Here is a 20,147-nt window from a genome sequence, read left to right as displayed (position 1 = left end):
TGTACAATGCCCACGGAGCCCAGAAGAGGACATGGAATCCTCTGGAACAGGAGTTATGGACAGTTGTGAGCAGCAGTGTAAGTGCTGGGAATTGAACCTGGGTCTTCTGCAAGTGCTTTTAACGCCTGAGCCATCTCTCCAGCTCTAAAAAAGGTTTAAGTGATGTATGTTTTCATATATAGAACGTTGTCACATGTTTGAATGACTAGTTTCTTTGAATTATTTGGAAACAATTAAAAACTCAGATGTAGGATTGCTGGTTTAAAAGGGGTGAATGGGCATGTTTATTGCTGTTTACACATCTGGAAATGCCTGGCTGTGGTAGCTAGCTTGGGTCGTGTAACAGAATGTGATACAGCGTACTGCATGGCTTAAGCAGCAGGAATGTACTGTCTCACTCGGTGTGTGAACCTTGGGCGTCTGAGATGAAGGTGCCGGCACGGCTGGGTTCTGGTGAGGCCTTGCTGTCTTCCCACTTGGGCAGATTCATCTTCTTGCTCTGTCTTCAGGTGGCAGAGCACAGTTCTTGGGAGTCACCATGAGTGACGCACTCTTCTGACCTTTAAGCATCTTCCATAGTCTCCGTTTTGAAACTCTGTCACACTGAAGGTTAGGGCTTCGCTAGGACACTAGGACACTTCACCAGACACACGCTTCAATCCCCAGCATTTTCGGAATAGTTTTTCCTGATTATGTGGGTGCCAATCCTGTGTGAGTGCTGTAGGCTTCAGCATTACCACCGCAGAGTATGAACTAGTTAGGGTTACTACTGCTGTCAAGAAATCTCATGACCAAAGCAACTTACAGAGGAAAGGCTTTACTTCAGCTAACACTTCTAGGGAACAGTCCATCACCGAAGGAAGTCAGGGCAGGAACCTGGAGGCAGGAGCTGATGCAGAGACCATGGAGAGGTGCTGCTCCCTGGCCTGCTTTCTTATAGAACCTAGGACCACCGGTCCAGGGATGGCACCACCCACAATGGGCAGGGCCCTCCCTCACCAGTCACTAATTAAGAAAATGCCCTACAGGTTTGCCTGTAGCCAGCTCTTATGGGGCATTTTCTCAATTGGGATTCTCTTCTCCCAGATGACTCTAGCCTGGGTCAAGTTATCATATACTCCTTCAATGATACCCATTTTAGTTCTTAAAACTTCTTTTGGTTCTCATTGTTTAGCATAAGACATTTGCATCACTTCTTTGAACCTGTTTATTTTTGTTGTTGTTTAGAAACAGGGTCTCTTGTGGCCCAGGCTGGTCTCTAACCCTTGATCTCTCTGTCTTGGCCTGGCCTACTCATATGTTCTTACGGACTTTAAATTATGTACATCCTGATCTACCATTTGCTATAGTGTACTGAATGCTTTCTTTTTTTTTTTTTTTTTTTGAGCTGAGGATTGAACCCAGGGCCTTGCGCTTGCTAGGCAAGTGCTCTACCGTGAGCTAAATCCCCAACCCCGGGGCCGGTGGCGCTGCTGCACGCCTTTAATCCCAGCACTCGAGAGGCAGAGCCAGGCGGATCTCTGTGAGTTCGAGGCCAGCCTGGTTTACAGATCGAGATCCAGGACAGGCTCCAAAACTACACAGAGAAACCGTGTCTCGAAAACTGCCCCCCCCACAAAAAAATTTGTTTTTGTCCACAGTTTTAATGTTTTTGTTGTTGATTGCTTCTGGGACAAAAAAAGAAAAAACAAACCACTTTAATCTTAGTGAGGATTGGGAAAGCTCCTTTCCTTTTGAAATGGTCTCAGATTCCAAGAGTTCCCGTGAGGAGCCCCTGCACTGGCTTTCCCTACTATTCCCTTATTAACTAGCACAGTATATTTGCCATCCTAATGGGTCAACAGGGACCTGCTACAATTCAGAACTGGAGTGTCCCTCCGTGCCTGATGTTGTGGGCCTTGTCCTCAGCGTGGTGCTCTTGCAAAGGACTGGGAAACTGTAAGAGGTGGGCACAGTTGCCTTTAGGTCATTGGGGGCATGCTGATGGAGGAATTTTGGGGACCCCTGCCTCCCACTTCCCCCTTTTCCCCCGGCTACCACAAGGTGAATGGCTTTTGTTTGCCCTGCACCTCTGCCAAGTTGGACTGCCTTGTCACAGACCCCAGAATAATGAGGCCAGCCAGCTGTGGGGTAAACCGCCAAAGTGTGAGCCCAAATAAATATCAGGTAGAAAGAGAGACCTAGTTGACGAGAAGAAAGACAGAAACACAGGATAGCTTCGGGAGGACGTGGATCGAAATGCACCGGCCCAGAACTTTATTCAAAAGGGCTTTTTATAACAATGCCAAGTGGGGAGGCAAAAGACCTCCCCCTTGCTAGATACAGCCAAGTGCAGACTCTTCCAAATACCTGGTAACCACACCCGTGGTCAAATTGTCCCCTTATGCAACCCTGCTGGGTAAAGCAAGCTCAAATTCTTGGACCCCGAGTAATTTGGGTCTCCACAGACCTGCACACACATATACTCACTATAGATAAATAAAAATTAAAAAAGTGTTTTGCATTTTCCAAAAATCGGCTCTGGAGCACATAACATGGGTATGGACACTCATGGGACTGTTGACATGAGTGCTGTTGGGTGACAGAAGATTCCTGGCATTGTATAGTAGGGGTGGACAGGCACTTGGGAGGCGCTGCTCCCCCTTTGGCAGCTTTGATAGGCTCTTCCTCAAAACCACAGTGGACAACGGGACAGAAATCTGTTGAGAGGTCGGGTAAGTCAGTGGTTAATCCAGATTTTCTTTCATGGTGGTTAAAAGTAGTCTGGGGGACATAATCACATTTATATCCGAACAGTTGTGGGCTCTCAGCAGTGACTTCTCATGTCATAACACCCGGCTAAAGTTTGAGTTATTCCTGACAGGAGTTTATAGGTGTTTAATGGGGTCCCGAGGCTGCACGAATGTGGTGATGGATGTGTCGATGTACAAGGACTTCTGAGAACTTGACAGACTTGGAGAAGGTGAAATAGGTAGGGATTTTTAGCCAGGTGATAAGCTTAAAATGGAAATAAAAATACTTTATGGACATTTTTTCTTTCTCACCCTGCTCTTTTCAATGATAAACTATAGATTAGCATACTTCCATAGGGCCATTTTTTTTTCTCATTTGATTTGATCAATTAATAGTAATGTGTAATTTTTTCTATTTTAAGGTAAATGTTGACAAATAATTGTTAACAAACATTTAATTATTTTTTTCGTATTGTCATCAGACACTCCTTCAGTGATGATCATACCAACCTGCAGAGGTGAGCAGTGACTGGAAATAAAGGAGGCCCATAAAATGCAGGCCAAGGTACCAGGATTTCATGGTGCCTTTAGCTACCTAGTGGGTCCAAGTGAGGAGCCAGGGCTTTTTAGCAAAAGCCTGTTTCTGTTCACCTTTACATGGCAGAAGAGGCAAAACTAGTCAAATAAACGTGATTTTGTAAGGGCGGTAAGGCCATTCATGACGTGGAGCCTTCCAGAAGCCCTGCCTTTTACCCTGTCATCTAGGGATTCCACTTCAACACAGGAATTCTGTAGGTCCATGTATCTATCTATTCAGACCAAAGCATGCGCTGTTGAGAAAATATTCTCAAAGGATAATATTTGCAGGTATTAAAGAATTCCAGGCACGCCATGGTTAAGTGGTTAAAGAGTATACTGCCCTTCCAGGGGACCTGGGTTCAGTTTCCTGCATCGTCCACACAGTCACCGTAACTCCAGTGCAGGTGCTCTACCACCGCCTTTTGGCCTATGTGGGCACCGGCTACACACCTGGCACACAGGCATGCATTCAGGCAACACACTGATACACACAAAATAATCATTCCTTCCAGCACTGAGCGCTTCAGGTGCAGGATAGCTATTCTTACGGTTTAAAGTTGACTGAAGGGGTCAGCGTATCCTTCTCACAAGACGCTGATTTGTGGCTGGCTGGGTTTGTCAGCTCACAGAGATAATTCAGTAGTGTCCAGTCTGGCAATGTGAACACTACCCGGGGCTGGAGGTACCATTTCTGCTGTTTCTCAACCATTGGCTGACTTGATTTCTATTTGAAGTTTATGTAAATGACCTGTCAGTTCTTAAGTGATGAGCTCACTGCCTTTTAATTTACACTGTCTTCTAGTGGCCTTTCCCCAACACTGCCGTCCATTTCCTTTTCTCCCTTTGATAAAGTAGCCACTTAAAAATGAGTAATAAAACATTGAAAAGCAGGTGCTTGAGAATTCCATCCTTTGGAGTGTGTCACCATTGCTGTTTGGAAAGTTAATCAGTGTCTCTGACTCCTCCTCTCTCCCACCTTCTTCTATCATCATGCTCATAGAACAGCGTGTGTAGAACTCCCCAAAGGCTTAGAGACACTTGGCTGAGCATCATTGTGCTGGGTGGAGTTTAGTCTTATGTATCTTACACATTTAATAAAGCTGAAGATTTAATAGCCACTAACAAATTAGAAGGGCTCATAGTTGCTGAGAACTGAGGAAGTATTAGAGGACTTATATAACTTTCATTATTGTGCAAAGTAATTTCCATGCTGTTTATTTTATTTTTGTTGTTCAGGATGGAAATGTTAAGACAGCAGGGGTTGTCTCCTTCCCTGTAGTCAGAACTTTCTGACTGTTTTCCCGCAGTGCTGATGGAGGCCCTTCCAGGGTGTGTACCTCAGGCAGTTCAGTCAGAAGCTCTTGCTTTCTGTCTGCTCTGGCAGACTAACCCTGGCTTTTGCATACTTAAAAGTGTGTGCATATGAAGTTCTGCATGGCAGCACTTGAATGAATTAAGGCATTGTTTGGGCCAGGGGGCTGGAACAATTGCTCAGCAGTTAAGAGCACTGGCTTGTAGATGTAACCAACCGTCTTATTAAATAAGAAACACAGAAACAATGTAAAAGAGAAAGCCGAGAAGTCAGAGCTCAGAGCTAAAATCTCACCCTTCCTCCTGCTGTCCCAGCTTCGCGAAAAGAGACCTACTTCCTGTCGGTTCGTTTTTTTTTAAGTATGTTGTTCTGCCTTCTCATTGGTTGTAAACCCAAACACATGACTGCCTCGTCACTGTCTGAATGTACAGCCCCCTAGGTCTTAAAGGCATATGTCTCCAATGCTGACTATATCCCTGAACACACAGAGATCTTATGGGATTAAAGGCGTGTGCCACCACCGCCACACTCTTGCTATGGCTCTAATAGCTCTGACCCTGAACACACAGATATCTATGGGATTAAAGGCGTGTGCCACCACCGCCCGGCTCTTGCTATGGCTCTAATAGCTCTGACCCCCGGACAACGGACAACTTTATTTATTAACATACAATCAAAATAATATTTCAGTACAATTAGATTACCACCCCACTGGCTGCTCCTCTAGAGGACCTGGGTTCAGTTCTCAGCACCCACATGGCAACTCACAATTGTCTATAACTCCAGTTCTAGGGGATATGCATGTTCTGCATGCAGGCAGAACACACATACACATAAAATAAACAAGTGTGGCTGAATTTTTTCCTGTGTCCTGCCTGGCCCCACGGTCAGGACAAATCTCTCTCACCCAACAGTCCCGCAGCTGCTTGGACCCAAATAAACGTACATAGGCTAATATTATTATTATTATTATTATTATTATTATTATTATTTTTAAAAGATTTATTTATTTATTATGTATACAGTGTTCTGTCTGCACATATCCCTGCAGGCCAGATCTCATTACAGATGGTTGTGAGCCACCATGTGGTTGCTGGGAATTGAACTCAGGACCTTTGGAAGAGAAAGTTGTGCTCTTAACCTCTGAGCCATCTCTCTAGCCCCAAGCTAATATTATTTTTAAACTATGGCCATGGCAGGCTTCTTATCTAGTTCTTATATCTTAAATTAACCCATTTCTATTAATCTATACTTTGCCACATGGCTCGTGGCTTACCAGTACCTTTACATCTTGCTTCTCCTGGCCGAGGCTGGCAGCATCTCCCCTGCTCTGTCTTTCTCCTTCCTCTCTCTCTAGTTGGAATGTCACGCCTAACCTTATTCTGCCTCACCATTGGCCAAACAGCTTTATTTATCAACCAGTTAGAGCAACACGCATTCACAGCATACAGAATGACATCACCCATCAGATAACTTCAGCCAGGTGGTGGTGTTACACATCTTTAATCCCAGCACTTGGGAGGCAGAGGCAGGTGGAGCTCTAGGAGTTCGAAGCCAACCTGGTCACATAGTGAGTTCCAGGACAGCCAGGGCTGTTACAGAGAAACCCTGTCTTATTTTTTTTTTAAAGATTTATTTATTTTTATGTGCATTGATGTTTTGTCTGCATGTATGTCTGTGCGAGGGTGCCAGCCAGATCCTCTGGAATTGGAGTTACAGATAGTTGTGAGCTGCCATTGCCATGTGAGTGCTGGAATTTGGTTTTTCAAGACAGGGTTTCTCTTTGTATTCCTAATTGTCCTGGAACTTGCTCTGTAGACCAGGCTGGCCTCGAACTCCAAGATCCACCTACCTCTGCCTCCAGAATTCTGAGGTTAAAGGTGTGCGCCACCACCACCTGCCTTGTAAAACATATCTTTAACCTACAAAATAATTGATTTGAAAGTATTTTGTTAACTTAGATATAAAAAAAGCTTCACAGATAAATGCCAAGCAACACGCAATATATATTAAGAAAACACTGCTGTTTTTATACAACCATTATACCACCCAAGATGTGAGACATTTTGCTTATTTTCTTGAAGCCCCATAATGGCTCTAAAACTTAAAAAAAAAAAAAAGTGTTTTCATAAAAGGAAAATAATTCTCTTACATTTATCAAATAAGAGAAAAGAATATAATTTTGCATATTTCCCCATTTCTGAGATCTACCTGCTTTGCATGATGGTGGTACTACTGCCTCCTCCCCTTTCTCCTCCTCCTCTTTCTCCTCCTTCCCTTTCCCCTCCCTCTGCTCCTCCTCCTCCCCTTCTCCTCCCCATTCTCCTCCTCCTGCTCCTCCTCTTTCTCCTCCTCCTGCTCCTCCTCCTGTTTCTCCTCCTGTTTCTCTTCCCCCTACTCCTCCTCCTTTTCTCCTCCTCCTGCTGCTCCTCTTCTTCCTCTTCCTCCTGCTCCTCCTCCCGCTCCTTCTCCCCTTTCTCCTCCTGCTACTCCTCCCCTTCCTCCTCTTTCTGCTGTTCCTCTCCCTCCTCCTGCTCCTCCACTTTTTCTTCTCCTATTACTGGTTTTATGAATTTGCAGGACACCAGGCTTAACAGACATCTCTTGAGCACATCCTCTACATCATAGGGCATTAAACTAGTTTGGGGACAGACTTGACCAAAGCTGGTTGTGTATGGATGAAAGTTCTAGAAAGTCTTAGTCTCCCTTAGGTGCCTTTTGCTGTGATGACATGCACACCACAGCAACTGATGGAAGAGTTTATTTTGGTTTACGCTTCCAGAGGGGAAGTCCGTAATGGTGTAAAAGGCATGACAGTTGGAGCAGGACCATGCTGGTACATCTTCAGACACATGCAGAAGACAGAGAGGAAACTGCCAGTGGGGCCTGCAGACTCTCAGAGCCCACCCCAGCCACCTACTGCCCTCAGCAAGGCTCCTGATCTCCCCAAACAGTGCCACCAACTGGGGACCAGCTGTTTAGATACCTGAGCCTGTGGGGGATGCTCTCCTTCATACCACCACACCCATTGACATCCTCCTCCAACCAAGTCTCAGTGTCGGCACTGCTGGGGGGAGGGTGCAGACACACGTGTGGGATGGGTAGCTTGTAATACTAAACAGTAGAGCAAACAGAGGCGAGCAGTTCTGTATTCAGAGGGGAGAGAAGTATGTTTTAAGCAGGGCACCAATAGAAAAAAAAAGAATGACACTTGTGACCATGATGAGGAAACAGAAGACCATTTAAAAGAAGGTTGAAGTCTGAAAGGCTGGGGTTCTGTCTCAGTGGTAGAGAGCTTATCCTGCATGTGCAGGGCTCTAGGGTTGATTTATAGTCTGTCTGTCTGTCTGTCTGTCTGTCTCTCATGCACATGCACATGCACACACACACAAAACCATGAAAACTTCATTTAAGGTATCACCTCTTCCAACATTCTTAGGGAATCTTTAGCCTTCCTCAGCTTTTGAGCAGGTCAATTAAGTTGGGGATGCTTAGGAACCTGTAGTCTCTGGCTGCTTAAAAGATCCCTGGAATTATGTACATAGCCTACCTCTTGTCTTTTCTTAATTATTACATTCTAATTGATTAAATGTATAAGAATCTATACACATTTTATCAATTATTCTCATATACATTACAGTCACAAAATATAGTTGAAATCTGCATTTAAGTTTTTGTGTAGGAAAAAGAGATTAGCCGAGAGATATTATGATGAAAAGTGAAGTTGTGAATTACTGCACTTAGAATTTGCAGTTGGATTGCTCTATCCCCCAATGCAAACCTTCCCAAGAGCAGGTCTCTGGTGTGTTCTTGGGTGTCCGCAGTTCCTTTTGGTAGTGAAGCACTGGTTACATCTGGTGAATATCTAGCTTCTCTGTTGCGTGGGACTCCAGGAGAGCAGCAATTGTGTCTGCTCTGCTCCCCACACCATTTAGCACATAGTAAGCACACAAATATATTAACTGCCGTTATGTGCACTGACGCTTGTGAGCACTATGAGAAGTCTGGGTGGTTGGGCCAGGCAGATGGCTTGGTGGATAAAGGTGCTTGCTGCCAAGCCTGACGACCTTGAGTTCAATCCCAGACCCACATCGTGTAAGGAGAGAACTAACTCTTGCAGGTTGGTCTCTGACCCCCACACGTCCTCTGTGGCACTCATATTGTTCATCTCCAACAAATAACAAATAAATGTTTTTTGTTTTAAAAAGAAATGTAGGTGGTTAGCCATAGGTCACATGTATGGGCAAATAATTATTCTTTTTATGAAGAGACATTGTGTATCGAGGGAGAAAGGAGCTGATAAGATACAGAAAGCTGATTCTGAGCACCGGTCATGAAGGCTGGAGATTCCCCAAGCTCCCCAATAAAGTTGTATAAGCAGAGAACAGTTGCTGGAGGAAGAGGAGAACATCTTCGGAAGAGGTGCCTACAGGACGGGCAGGAAGTGCTCCATACAGTCTCTCCTGAGTTTTCACCTACACTGGGGAGGGCTGTGAGGGAGGACCGCCTTGGAGTCTTCTCCTGTGAGTGACCCCAGGGAACTCATTTCAAGCAAGACTTGGTTGGAATTAATTTTTTTGTTCTGTCCTTTTATTTATCTGGGATGAATAGACATTTATTCACATCATCCCAGGAAAAGTCACGCAACACAAAGATAATACATAGCTTGGAAAGCAATATTATTGAAGAAAAAAACACATAATTGTTAAGTCCCATCCATATGACATAGGAGGGAGAAAAATATTCTAAGTAAATGGTTACAAAATACTGGCATTGATTATCTCTGGGTTATGGGATTGTGTGCGGTTTTATTTTTCTTCATTTCCTAGTTACTTACAATGTGGAGAATCCAGCTTCTTTTACTTGGTAATAACCCCTCCCCCCTGCCCCCCAGTGTCTTATAGCCATCTCAACAATCAAAACACAAAAATAAGACTGCAACCAAAAAACACAACTCTAAACCCAAACCCACTTGAAATACTATTTATCAAATGGCAGTTGGAAATTAGCCTTTCCAACAACCTCAATATGACTGTTAGGTGATACGGATTTGTCACTGAAGTAGCCTGCCAGACTGAAAACTCTAGAGAAACTGATTTTCCCTTCTTCAGTGTTCCTTAAGAGTGGGTTTTAAGAGAGTCCATGGGTATGAAATGTACGTCATACCCGGGAATAACAGCTTGTCCTTACTCTTTTTCTTAAAACAAGAAAGTAATCCATGCTCTCTCCCGATAGACAGGGAAATGCCTCTGTCAGGTGAGAAATCACTGGAAGGTCCTGTGGTTTGTATGATCTGGTCCCTCTGTTCCTATCCTGCCTGCTTCTCTTGGATAATTAAACAGTGATGGATCAGGACTAGGCTGCGGCAGAGATTGGGGAAAAAATCTCCCAGCATCCCTTCCTGCGGAAGCAGCCGCCACAGCCTCGGCGTGAGTGTAGCTGCCACTGTAACTGACAGGTCTTAAATTCAGCCCTGCAGGGCTCCGGGCTGTCAGATGCCTCCTTACTTCTCTCTCTGCCGGGCTCTGGCGATCGAACGTCTCTTTGGAGACCAGGGAACGAGGTTGAAGGGCTCTGTTGGTTTTTACCCTGAGGAATGGCTCTTGCTTTAGTTGGCTTTTAAAAAGATGTGGTAGAAGAGAGGGAAAGACGGCCGGCCGTCTTCCTAGTGGACCCTGTTCTTTCCTCTGAAGTTCAGCTGCTGTGCGCCCGCCCGTGAGTATGTTGTGCTTGTTTAGCAGTGCCAGGGGGACGTGGCTGCAAGGTTCTCGTTAAGTCTGGGAGCATTTATTTAAGGAAAGCTTTGGGGGGAACAATTAAAGCGTTCAGTTTCACTAGAGACCTGCAGGTTTCATTGATGACATTGTCCTCTTAGCAGCTTCCTGTCAGCCTTGGCAGGGCTTCCCACGCCCCCTCCCTTTTTTGAATCTTCCCGAGGGTGAGTGCTGTAAATGCAGAAAGCAGCACGTCTCTGTCTATGCGCCTCCCTGCCGCAGAGGCTGTGGTCTTCCTCAGTGCCATGGCTGGCTGACCGATGACTGCAAGGTGTGCCCTGGGGCTCCCCAAGACTTCCACAGCAGAACAATGGCAGCAGGAGGAGGCTCACTGTGTTGTGTCTTAGGTCCTCTGCTGCCTTCTTCGTAGCATTTTGTTTTGCCTTGTTATGGTAATTCAGACCTTAAAGATGAGTAGAGTGATCTTCATTCAGAAATAGCCTGTGTCGTTTACCCTAGACCTTGACCTCCCACTGGTGGTGGTGGCTTCAGCCAGTCTCTGTAGCAGATCATAGTGAATGTGAGCTCTGCTTCATGACCTTTTCAAGTTGTGCATTGGAATCACTGCTGATTCGTGTGTGTGTGTGTGTGTGTGTGTGTGTGTGTGTGTGTGACACACACACACATACACACGCACACATACAGATCCTGAACTCAGAACATCTGTCCTGAGTCATTGTGCCCCACTTTTCCCCTCTGGAATTCACCAGAGGCTACAGCGTTTCTTTCCTGGATTGGTAAATGCACTCTGGGCATTTGGTTAGCATTGAAGTTGATTTTGGATTCCTCCTGTGACCCCCACATGTTCTTGTTGGTCTTTGTGAACTGATTCATATCAGTTGGCCATCGATCTCCTCCCTCTATCTTAAAACCACATTAAAGTGACTTTTAGAAGTGATCTATTCAGAGGCTGGTAGTCAAAATACTTTTAAACGCCAACTGGCTTTTGTACATGTAATATGCTTAACTTAGCCTGACATAATATATGAGCTTTTTGGGTGCCAGATTTGGTTGATTTCCTGCAGAGTAAAAATAAGTGAAGGATTTTTTAAAAAAGAAAAAATCCCTGCCACCTAGAGATCAAACATCTGCTGTTTTTATTTTTAAACATTTTGTCATACCTAAGTGCAGCAACTTGAATTTAATTAGGAAGGGCTGCTAAATTAGGACACTCTGCCTTTAAGTTTCCAAAGAACATTCACTCATTCATTCATTCATTATTTCATTCATTCATTCTTTCCACAAATGTTCACATTTGTTGCAAAGCTTTTTCCAAGCTCTGGGGATATGATGCTGATGAAAATATTGTATTTGGACTCCAGAAGCAGATATTTTTAGTAGGTAAAGGAGGCCGTTAAAACCTAATTACCAAGTTATTTCATTAGAGCTGCGGTGAGCTTTTCAGCTATATAGCTACAGGCTACTTTGTGAGCAGCCTTTATGGGACACATAAATGCTTGTAACTAGTGCTGTCCCAGATCTTCAATCACGGAACCTTTGAGTTCTTAGCTGGAGGGAGATGTTAGAAATATGCTCATTAGTTCAGAAGCATACAATAAGTACTGTAAGTATAGGGTTTAGGTTAGAACTGGTTTCTGTTTTGGTTGGTCCATTGGGGAAGGGAGGGAAATTGGTTATAGGTACACTCTGTGCCATCATTTCCCTGTCTTAGGGGAGAAGATAGAACTGGACTCTTCTTCAAAGGTTTTCTGTGTGGGCTCAATGCTTTTGGTCAGTCTCCTTCTCCTTTTCCTCCTCCTCCTCTTCCTCCTCTTCCTCCTCTTCCTCCTCTTCCTCCTCCTCCCCCTCTTCCTCCTCCTCTTCCCCCTTTTCCTCCTCCTCCTCCTCCTCTTCTTCCTCCTTCCCCTCCTCCTCCTCTTCTCTCTTTAAACTTAGAGCGACTGCCCTGTCCCTGGATTCACAAATGAGGGAACGAGGCACACAGAAGTCAGCCCCCTGCATGGGGTCGTTCAGAGTGCTGATTGTAATGGCCCCACTTGTAAGATGGCAGACCTGAGTTCCTTGGTGTGATTGCCTTGTGTCTCTTAGCTGGAGGCCGACTGGGGTGGAAATTTCAGTGTATTTCTGGATATCACGCATCATGAAAAAGAAAGAGTGATTCTTCCCTTTGGCCCCAAGCCCTGATCTTCCTATCATTTGCAGTTGCTTTCCTCTTCTGACATATACTTGCATCCTCTGCTCTCTTTAGAACGGGCAGGGCTGTGTGTGGACGGACTGAGCTCCAGTGGTGGATGCACATGGATGAGGTTCATCCGAGAGAGGGGGTGCGGGTGGGAAGGGGCCAGCTTGTCTTGCACTTCATGTTCAGATGCTGTCATCAAGGCCAGACAACTCTCTGTCCGCCCTGGCAGCGTTCTCACGGAGCCTCACAGCATCGGTCAGCTTCTGCAGAGCAGTAATGAGCAGAGTGCGACTTCTCAGCAGAGACGTTCAGCAAGGCTCCCTTGACCTGCTGCTGGCCACGCTGCTCTGTGGGAACTGTGACAAAGAACTCGTGAGCCCGTGGGCTCTGTTGACACCATACTCCCCTCACCAGACCCCTTGGTGCTTCCAGCTTCATCTCACACCTTAAAGCCTGCAGCTTTGGCTGAGCTGGGGCCGTCCCCCTGCAGGGGGACGGTTCTTAGGTTACACGTAAAAACATAAAAGAGCATGGCTCTTCTAAAGCTTGTTTGAATCTTGAGTGCTGTGTCCACTTGGATTTGCCTGTCCTGTGACTATCTGTACATGCACCGCACATGTGACTGTCCTCTGCACTGAAGACGTAAACACATCGGGCAGGACAGGCCTGTGGGTGTTAGCGACCCCTCCGCAGACTAACACCCAGGCATTAACCAAAATGGTGGTGGCCTTGGTGAGAGTGAAAAGCCGTGGTGCTGTTTTTCTAAGGAAGACAGTGCTCAGCATGTGGATTCCAGGCGAATTTCACGCGTGGTTTCTCTTCTTTTGATGGTTCACCAGTCCACAGGTGTGGACAGTCTGGAGTGACCATTCAGGTGGGATGAATGGACTTCTTTAGTGATTATTTTAGATTAGTGGGTTATAGAATACTTTATTTGAGATCATTACAGGTGACTGCAGTTTAGAAAAAGAAGAGCATGGGGCTAAGACTTGAATTTCATCTGTGGTTGAGGCTGTGGTCATTATCTTCTTAGAGAATAAGGCAGAATTTGAGCCTTTCAGCGATCCACAAACCAGGACGTAACGTAAGACATTGAATTGCTGTTCACCTCCTTAACAGCTTAGGTTTCTCTCTTCTCTTCTTTTCTTTTCTTTTCTTTTCTTTTCTTTTCTTTTCTTTTCTTTTCTTTTCTTTTCTTTTCCTCTCCTCTCCTCTCCTCTCCTCTCCTCTCCTCTCCTCTCCTCTCCTCTCCTCTCTTTTCTTCTCTTCTCTTTTCTTTTCTTTCTCCCTCCCTCCCTCCCTCCCTCCCTCCCACAATAACATCCCATTATGGCAGCCATTCCATCTGATAGCTTTATTCCGTAGCCTGAGTAAACATAGCACATCAGCTAGGAGAGCGTGGAAGTGTGGGAGAAGTCAGTGCTGATGTTTAATTTCTCGAGTATTTGTACGCCTCTCCTTCCATGCTAATACACCCAGCAGCATCTACGCACCAATACATCCCCATGTGTTCATACTTCATACACTGCTCCAGTCAGTCAGTGGGCAGAGACGCGAGCTAGTCCGAGAAAATGGCTTTTGGGCTGCGGTTCCTTTTTCTCTCCCTCATGGTTTATGAGGTGAAGGAAATGAAAACTTGTCTTTGCAACCATTGTTGTTTAAAGACATCTTGCTATTCTTTGTTTCAACTTTGATTTTTTTTTTTTAAGTGAACAACTTCTTCCCAGTCATCATCACCCTGAAAACCTGCATTTGCTGTGCGCCCTGCAAATATCTGCTTCTATGCTGGGAGGGGCATGGTAACTGGCCAAACACTGCTGTTAGCCACCTCTGCCCCAGGATTGCTGGAAACACTAGGCAGAACTGCTGAGTCGCAGGAATGTTGTGGTCTGTGTAATGGGAAGTTCTTGGCTCTCTTCACCTTAAGTGGCGTAATAACATCACCTCCGCCTACAACCCCTTACATTTATTTATGTGCTGTCTCAGTTTAAAAGGTGATTTTACAACCGCAGTGCATCTCATTGTGGGAGCGTCCCTGTGAGGTAGACTGAGCCCCAAATTGTTCTTTCCTGCTCTTGCTGAGGCCCATCATCCAAACTGTTGACGCACCTGGCGTAGCAATCCAGTTCTGCCTTGTGTCCCAGCACACTGCCTCCTCAGTCTCTGTGGTGTTCTGGTGAGAAAGGACGAGGCTGAAATGAAGGAAATTTATTGCTAGGAGTGAGCCCTCCAATAGAGAAGAGATCCCCCCACCCCCTGCATCTTCCCTTCAGTTAAAAGAGACTGAGCTGTTGGACCCAGGAAGATCTGCAGGAGCTGCACACGTCTCTGCCAGTCTGCCACCCTCCTGCCGCTTGTTTCCAATAACACAGGGAATTGGGTTTGCTCTGCGCGAGGAGAGAAGTTGGAAAGGCCTAGTTCCTGTTCTTGGGAGTTTGCTGTGTCTTTGGGCACGGAAAACAGCACTCCTTGGGGACAGTTTGAACAGATAGTAGCCTCCCTTCTGTCCCCGTAGTAAGTCAAGCCTGAGCTGCTGTACGCTCCGTGGAAATGAACTTTTATTCTTTCCAAACGGTCTCGCATTGCAGCAAAGCCCCCATTCCCGCCAGGAACGGAAAGGAAAGCAGCACGAAGCTGTCAGCTAAGCTGACTTTCCGATCTCCAGTCTTCTCTTTTGGAAAGATTGTGGAGCAGGTGGTGGTGAGGCAGGGTCACTACCCAGTGAGATGCGAACTGAAACCCTCCATCTGTATCTCCTTCCTGTCCTTCCAGGTGGGGAGGGGCCGGGGGCGGGCAGGAGCTGGTCGAGCAGAGTGATGGGAAGGGTAGGAACTGCTGGCCGGGCCTTGGCGCTGGCTTCTAGCCCTGCTGTCTCTGTGTGGCTGTAAGGATGGTGGGGGGTTGTGGAGGCACAGGGGTGGTGGCTGTGAGTGCTGTAGGGACCTGTGGGGCTTGTGAGTGGACATGGCCCTGGCCTGGGCCTTAGCGTTCTCGCTTGGTATTGGTTGGCCCGCAGAGCTCCAGATCCTGAAGCCCCTCCCACTTTGCCTCTCAACTAGCCTGAAAAGGTCTTGTTCTGTCGTTATTCCAGTCACAGAAGACGTGCAGTACTCGAATAAAGCGCTGATGAGTGTGCTTAATCTAGTTTCAATATTTTGTTTGTTTTATCATTCCTTCTATGAAGTGAGTGTGGTGGCACACACCTGGCATCCCAACCTTTGGGAGACTGAGGCAGGAGGATTGCAAACATGAAGCCAGCCCGGGCTATATGAGACTCTTTCTCAAAAACAAACCAAAGCGGTGGTGGTAATATACATTCGTTTTTCAGTCATTTCACACTAGGCTGCTCTAGAAGGGTGCATGGGAATCTTCCGAGTAAACAGAGGTGTTTTGTTTTTTTGTTTTTTTGAGACAGGGGTTTTTCTGTGTGGCCTTGCTGTCCTGGATCTCACTCTGTAGACCAGGCTGGCCTTGAACTCACAGAGATCCACCTGCCTCTGCCTCCCGAGTGCTGGGCTAAAAGGTGTGCACCACCACCCCCTGGCTTGGACAAAGCTTCTTTGGTGCTTCTGTTTTCTCAGCTTTCTGCCTGTGCTTCTTGCTCTGAAGTTAAAAGCTTTATGTCCTTGAGAACCGGCCTTGAGTGCCTTCTCTCCCTGGCTGTTGTTGCTCTTAGCACAGTGAGTGTGTCTGCTCGGGGACCCTGCAGTTACTCCCTGGTCCCTTTGTCCAGCCAGCATAAGGCTTGCTGTCCTGGAAGAGACAGTTCAGGGCTCTCACTTTGCTCGTGCTGGATGCCCGTCTCTGTTAACACGACTTGAGTGGTGCCCGTTAGTACTCTGCCTTGTTCATCAGTTCGCTTTTCAGTAACTCAGCCTTTCACTGCCTCGTTGCTGAGTCACATCTCTCTTAAACATTTTTATTGATGACTGTCATTTTTGTGTGTGGTGTGTGTGAGTGCACTTGCACAGGTGCCGCAGTGTGTGTGTGTGTGGGTGTGGGTGGGGTGGTCAGAGAACAACTCTTGGGAGTTAGTACTCTCCTTCCATCTTCATGTGGGTCCTAGGGAGCAAATTCAGGTGGCCAGGCTTGTGTGGTGAGCACTGTTACCTGCTGAGCCGTGTCTGTGGGCACCAGGTCATATCCTCCTCTGTATACAGCACGTACCACTTGGTGTTCATTTTGTTTGTGCGTTTTCAGACAGCATCTCTCTGTAGAGCCTGGGCTAGCCTCAGAAGTCAACCCTTGCTGGCATTTACACAATCTTAATGTCCTCAGGCTTTAGGATCTCCAAACAGGAAATTAACGTTGATAGTGTACCATTTACTGTCCACCAGGCTCACTTCCTTCAGTAAAGAGTAAATCTCCGTTCTGCCAGGCCCCTGGGAAGGTCTGGGATCCCCACTGCTCCCGAGGCTGAGGCAGAAAGAAGACAGAATTCAAGGCCTGTCTGGACAACCTAGTGAAGCCTGGCGTGGAATAAAAGTGAGAAGGTGGCTGGGAACCCAGTGGCAGAGTGCTTGCCTAGAGGTCCAGTCCCCGGTACCACAAGCAAAATGGGAATCAACCATAGTTCATTTTCAGTAATGGCAGATAACGGTGAAAAACCGGTTGAGCCAGACTGTGGTGCCTTTAATCCCGGCACGGAGGCAGAGGCAGGTGGATATCTGTGAGTTCAAGGCCAGCCTGGTTTACAGAGCGAGTTCCAGGAGAAGACAGGGCTACAAAGAGAAACCCTATCTTGAAAAACCAAAAAGAAAAAAAAAATTAGTTTTTTTGTTTGTTTGTTTTTTGTTTTTTCGAGACAGGGTTTCTCTGTGTAGCTTTGAGCCTTTCCTGGGACTCACTTGGTAGCCCAGGCTGGCCTCTAACTCACAGAGATCCGCCTGGCTCTGCCTCCCGAGTGCTGGGATTAAAGGTGTGCACCACTACCGCCTGGCAAAAATTAGTTTTGAAACATGTTAAAGTGGAGGAAATAGAATTCAAATTAGAAAAAAACCACAGAGGTTAAGTAAGAACTTTGCCAGTTTGTGGAAAAATGAAAGATTTCTGAATGGTCTAAAATGGTGTGGGAAAGACATTAGGTAGAGAAACATTCTGACTTCTTCACCTGAAAAGGGCTAAAAGCAGTAAATTATGCTGTTCTTGTCTATTTTTAGCTTCATTTTGAGCTGGGTGTGATATGCATGGGATGTTCAGAGTCTACTTCCTTAAATTAATACTTGAATGTTTCTTCAGTGATTTGAGACTAAATATTCCTTTTCCTGATGATGAAAACAATGTGTGACCGTGTCAGAAAATTTGGAAAAGATGGAGCAGGTGCAAAGAATGGAAACCCATCAAGTCCTAGAGATAATACTAAGATTTTTAGTTTTGGTTTAGGGGGCTTTTGTATTCTTAGAGGAAGGGCATCTTGGTTATCAGTCCATGTCTCTCATATCTAATATTTTCTTATCTCAGGGTATAACAGTTATGTTCTTATCACCCTGTGGCTTAATCAGTTTTATTTTCTTGTAAAGAACCAGGGTGAGAAGGAGGGAAAGGTTGGAAAGATGATCTCTGATTTGATAGTGGTGATGGCAGGTGAGATGTGGAGAAGGCTGAAGGGTAAGCATGCCGAGTTCTGGGCTCTTTGTGTTCCTTCTCTCTCTCTCCCTCTTTCCCCACGGTGTATTTGTTTTTGATTTAAAAGAAAAGATTTATTTGTATATATTCTCTGTGTCTGTGGTATAAGCATATGCCACATGTGTGAGTTCCAGGACAGCCAGAGCAACACAGAGAAACCCTGTCTTAAAAAACAAGACAAAACAACAACGACCAAATAGTTCTATGTAATATTTGAAAATTAGAGCGATGCTTAAGTCAGTAATAAAAAGGCAGATAACCCAATTAGAAATATGAAAAGCATCTGGATAGTTCTCAAAGAAGATGCACAAATGGCCAAATAAGTGCCTTAAAACATTCTTAATGTCATCAGCCATTAGGCAGTGCAAGTCGTAAGCACTGTGCCAGGGCTTGGCTCCAGTGGTAAAGTGTTGGCTGCACAAGCATGAGGGTTTGTGTTTTATCCCAAACAACCGTGTACACACGCGTTCTAAAAAGCTCCAACTCCCTAAGCAGTTACCGCACTCACCAAAATGACAAGTATTTGTCAAAATGTAAAGAAATTAGAGCTGCCATATTTTATTGGTTAGATTATAAAATCATGTAACCACTTCGGAAAACAATTGGTGAGAATTCTTCAGTGTCAAATGTAGAGTTATCATATGACCTCACCTATTATAGTCACATAAAACTTGTACGTGAATATTAGTAGCAGCATTCTTCATGATGTACAAAAAGTGTAATGTCCCGTACATAATGAACAAATGAAATGGTAACCAAATTTGGCATATATCAGCTGTGGCATATTACTCAGTATTAGATAGGGTGAGTTATTGTTACCTGTTCCATACAGCATGAATGAATCTTGGAAACATGGAAAGGGGAAAAAGCCAGTCATCCAAAACAGTATATATGACAATTGACTATTGCCCAGAAAAGTAAAATATACAGATGCAAAAGACTAGTGTTTGCTTAGAATTAGGGGTCGTGAAGGACATGGAGAATGACAGGAAATAGGTTGGATGATGGGATGCTGTAAATTAGATTGTGATGAAATAGTTGGATACTTCTGGCAACTATATCTCAAAAATCCATTTAAGATGTTTTAAAAACTAGAGTGTTCAAAACAATGCAAAATAAAGGCATATTTTCCTTATGTATTAATATCTGTAATTGAAATATACTGTGTGGCCTTCTTTAGTCACTGTCAATCAAATAAGAATGTTTTTTTCACTATTTGAAAACATACTTTCTAACATAAGCATAGCAGAATTAGGATAACTGTAGAACTAAGAAGCATTTAGGTAAAATTTAAAAGTTGTGAGACTGGAGAGATGGCCCAGAGGTTAAGAGCACTGGCTCCTCTTCCAGAGGTCCTGAGTTCAATTCCCAGCACCCACATGGTGGCTCACAGCCATCTATGGATGAGATCTGGTGCCCTCTTCTGGCTTGCAGGCATACATGCAGGCAGAACACTGTACACATAATAAGTAAATTTTAAAACAAAAAAGTTGTGCTAATTGTGGCGGGTTACATTTAAAAATGGATCAAAATAAAGATTTAGTGTTGCTCTTTTACAATACATGGATGTCAGCACAGTGCTTATATACTGATAACCTTTAGTGAATGAAATAAGCAAAGACTTGAATAAGTCTCTGTATTAGTCAACTTTACATCCCTTCAGCAAAACACCTGACGTAGCTAAGTCATACAGAGAAAAAGGTTACTCCGCCCACGATTTTGGAAGTTCAGAGTCCTAGATTAGGCAGTCCTGTTAGTTTTGGCCTGTGGTGAGGGTGGCATATGGATAGCATATCGTGGTAGCTTGTGTGGGAACATAGTTGCATCTTGAACAGGAGTAGAGAACAGGAATGGACATAGCAGATTTCTTCTTTTCATAACATTGAGTTCTCTTACCTGATACACCCAGTGATGTAAGGCTTTCCCACCAGATCCTACCTCCCAAGGGTCCACCACCTCATACTTGGGACCAAGTGTTCAAT

General features: G+C 45.2%; 1 protein-coding gene across 2 annotated transcripts in view; it reads left to right on the top strand.

Moving 5' to 3' along the window:
• The window catches only part of Ttc39b (tetratricopeptide repeat domain 39B), a 99,372-nt gene that overhangs the window by 29,255 nt on the left and 49,970 nt on the right, over positions 1–20,147 (top strand). Inside the window, exon 1 of one of the 2 annotated variants that reach the window (XM_042271363.2) lies at positions 10,028–10,338. The exons of the other annotated variant lie outside the window; for it this stretch is intronic. The gene's annotated coding sequence lies outside the window, so the exon portion shown is untranslated. Of the gene's footprint in view, positions 1–10,027; positions 10,339–20,147 lie in introns of those variants that run through there. 2 annotated transcript variants of the gene reach the window in all.

The sequence above is a fragment of the Peromyscus maniculatus genome, chromosome 2, assembly GCF_049852395.1.
Source record: "Peromyscus maniculatus bairdii isolate BWxNUB_F1_BW_parent chromosome 2, HU_Pman_BW_mat_3.1, whole genome shotgun sequence".
NCBI classification, from domain to species: Eukaryota; Metazoa; Chordata; class Mammalia; order Rodentia; family Cricetidae; genus Peromyscus; species Peromyscus maniculatus.
This window is presented reverse-complemented; position numbering and strand designations above follow the sequence as displayed.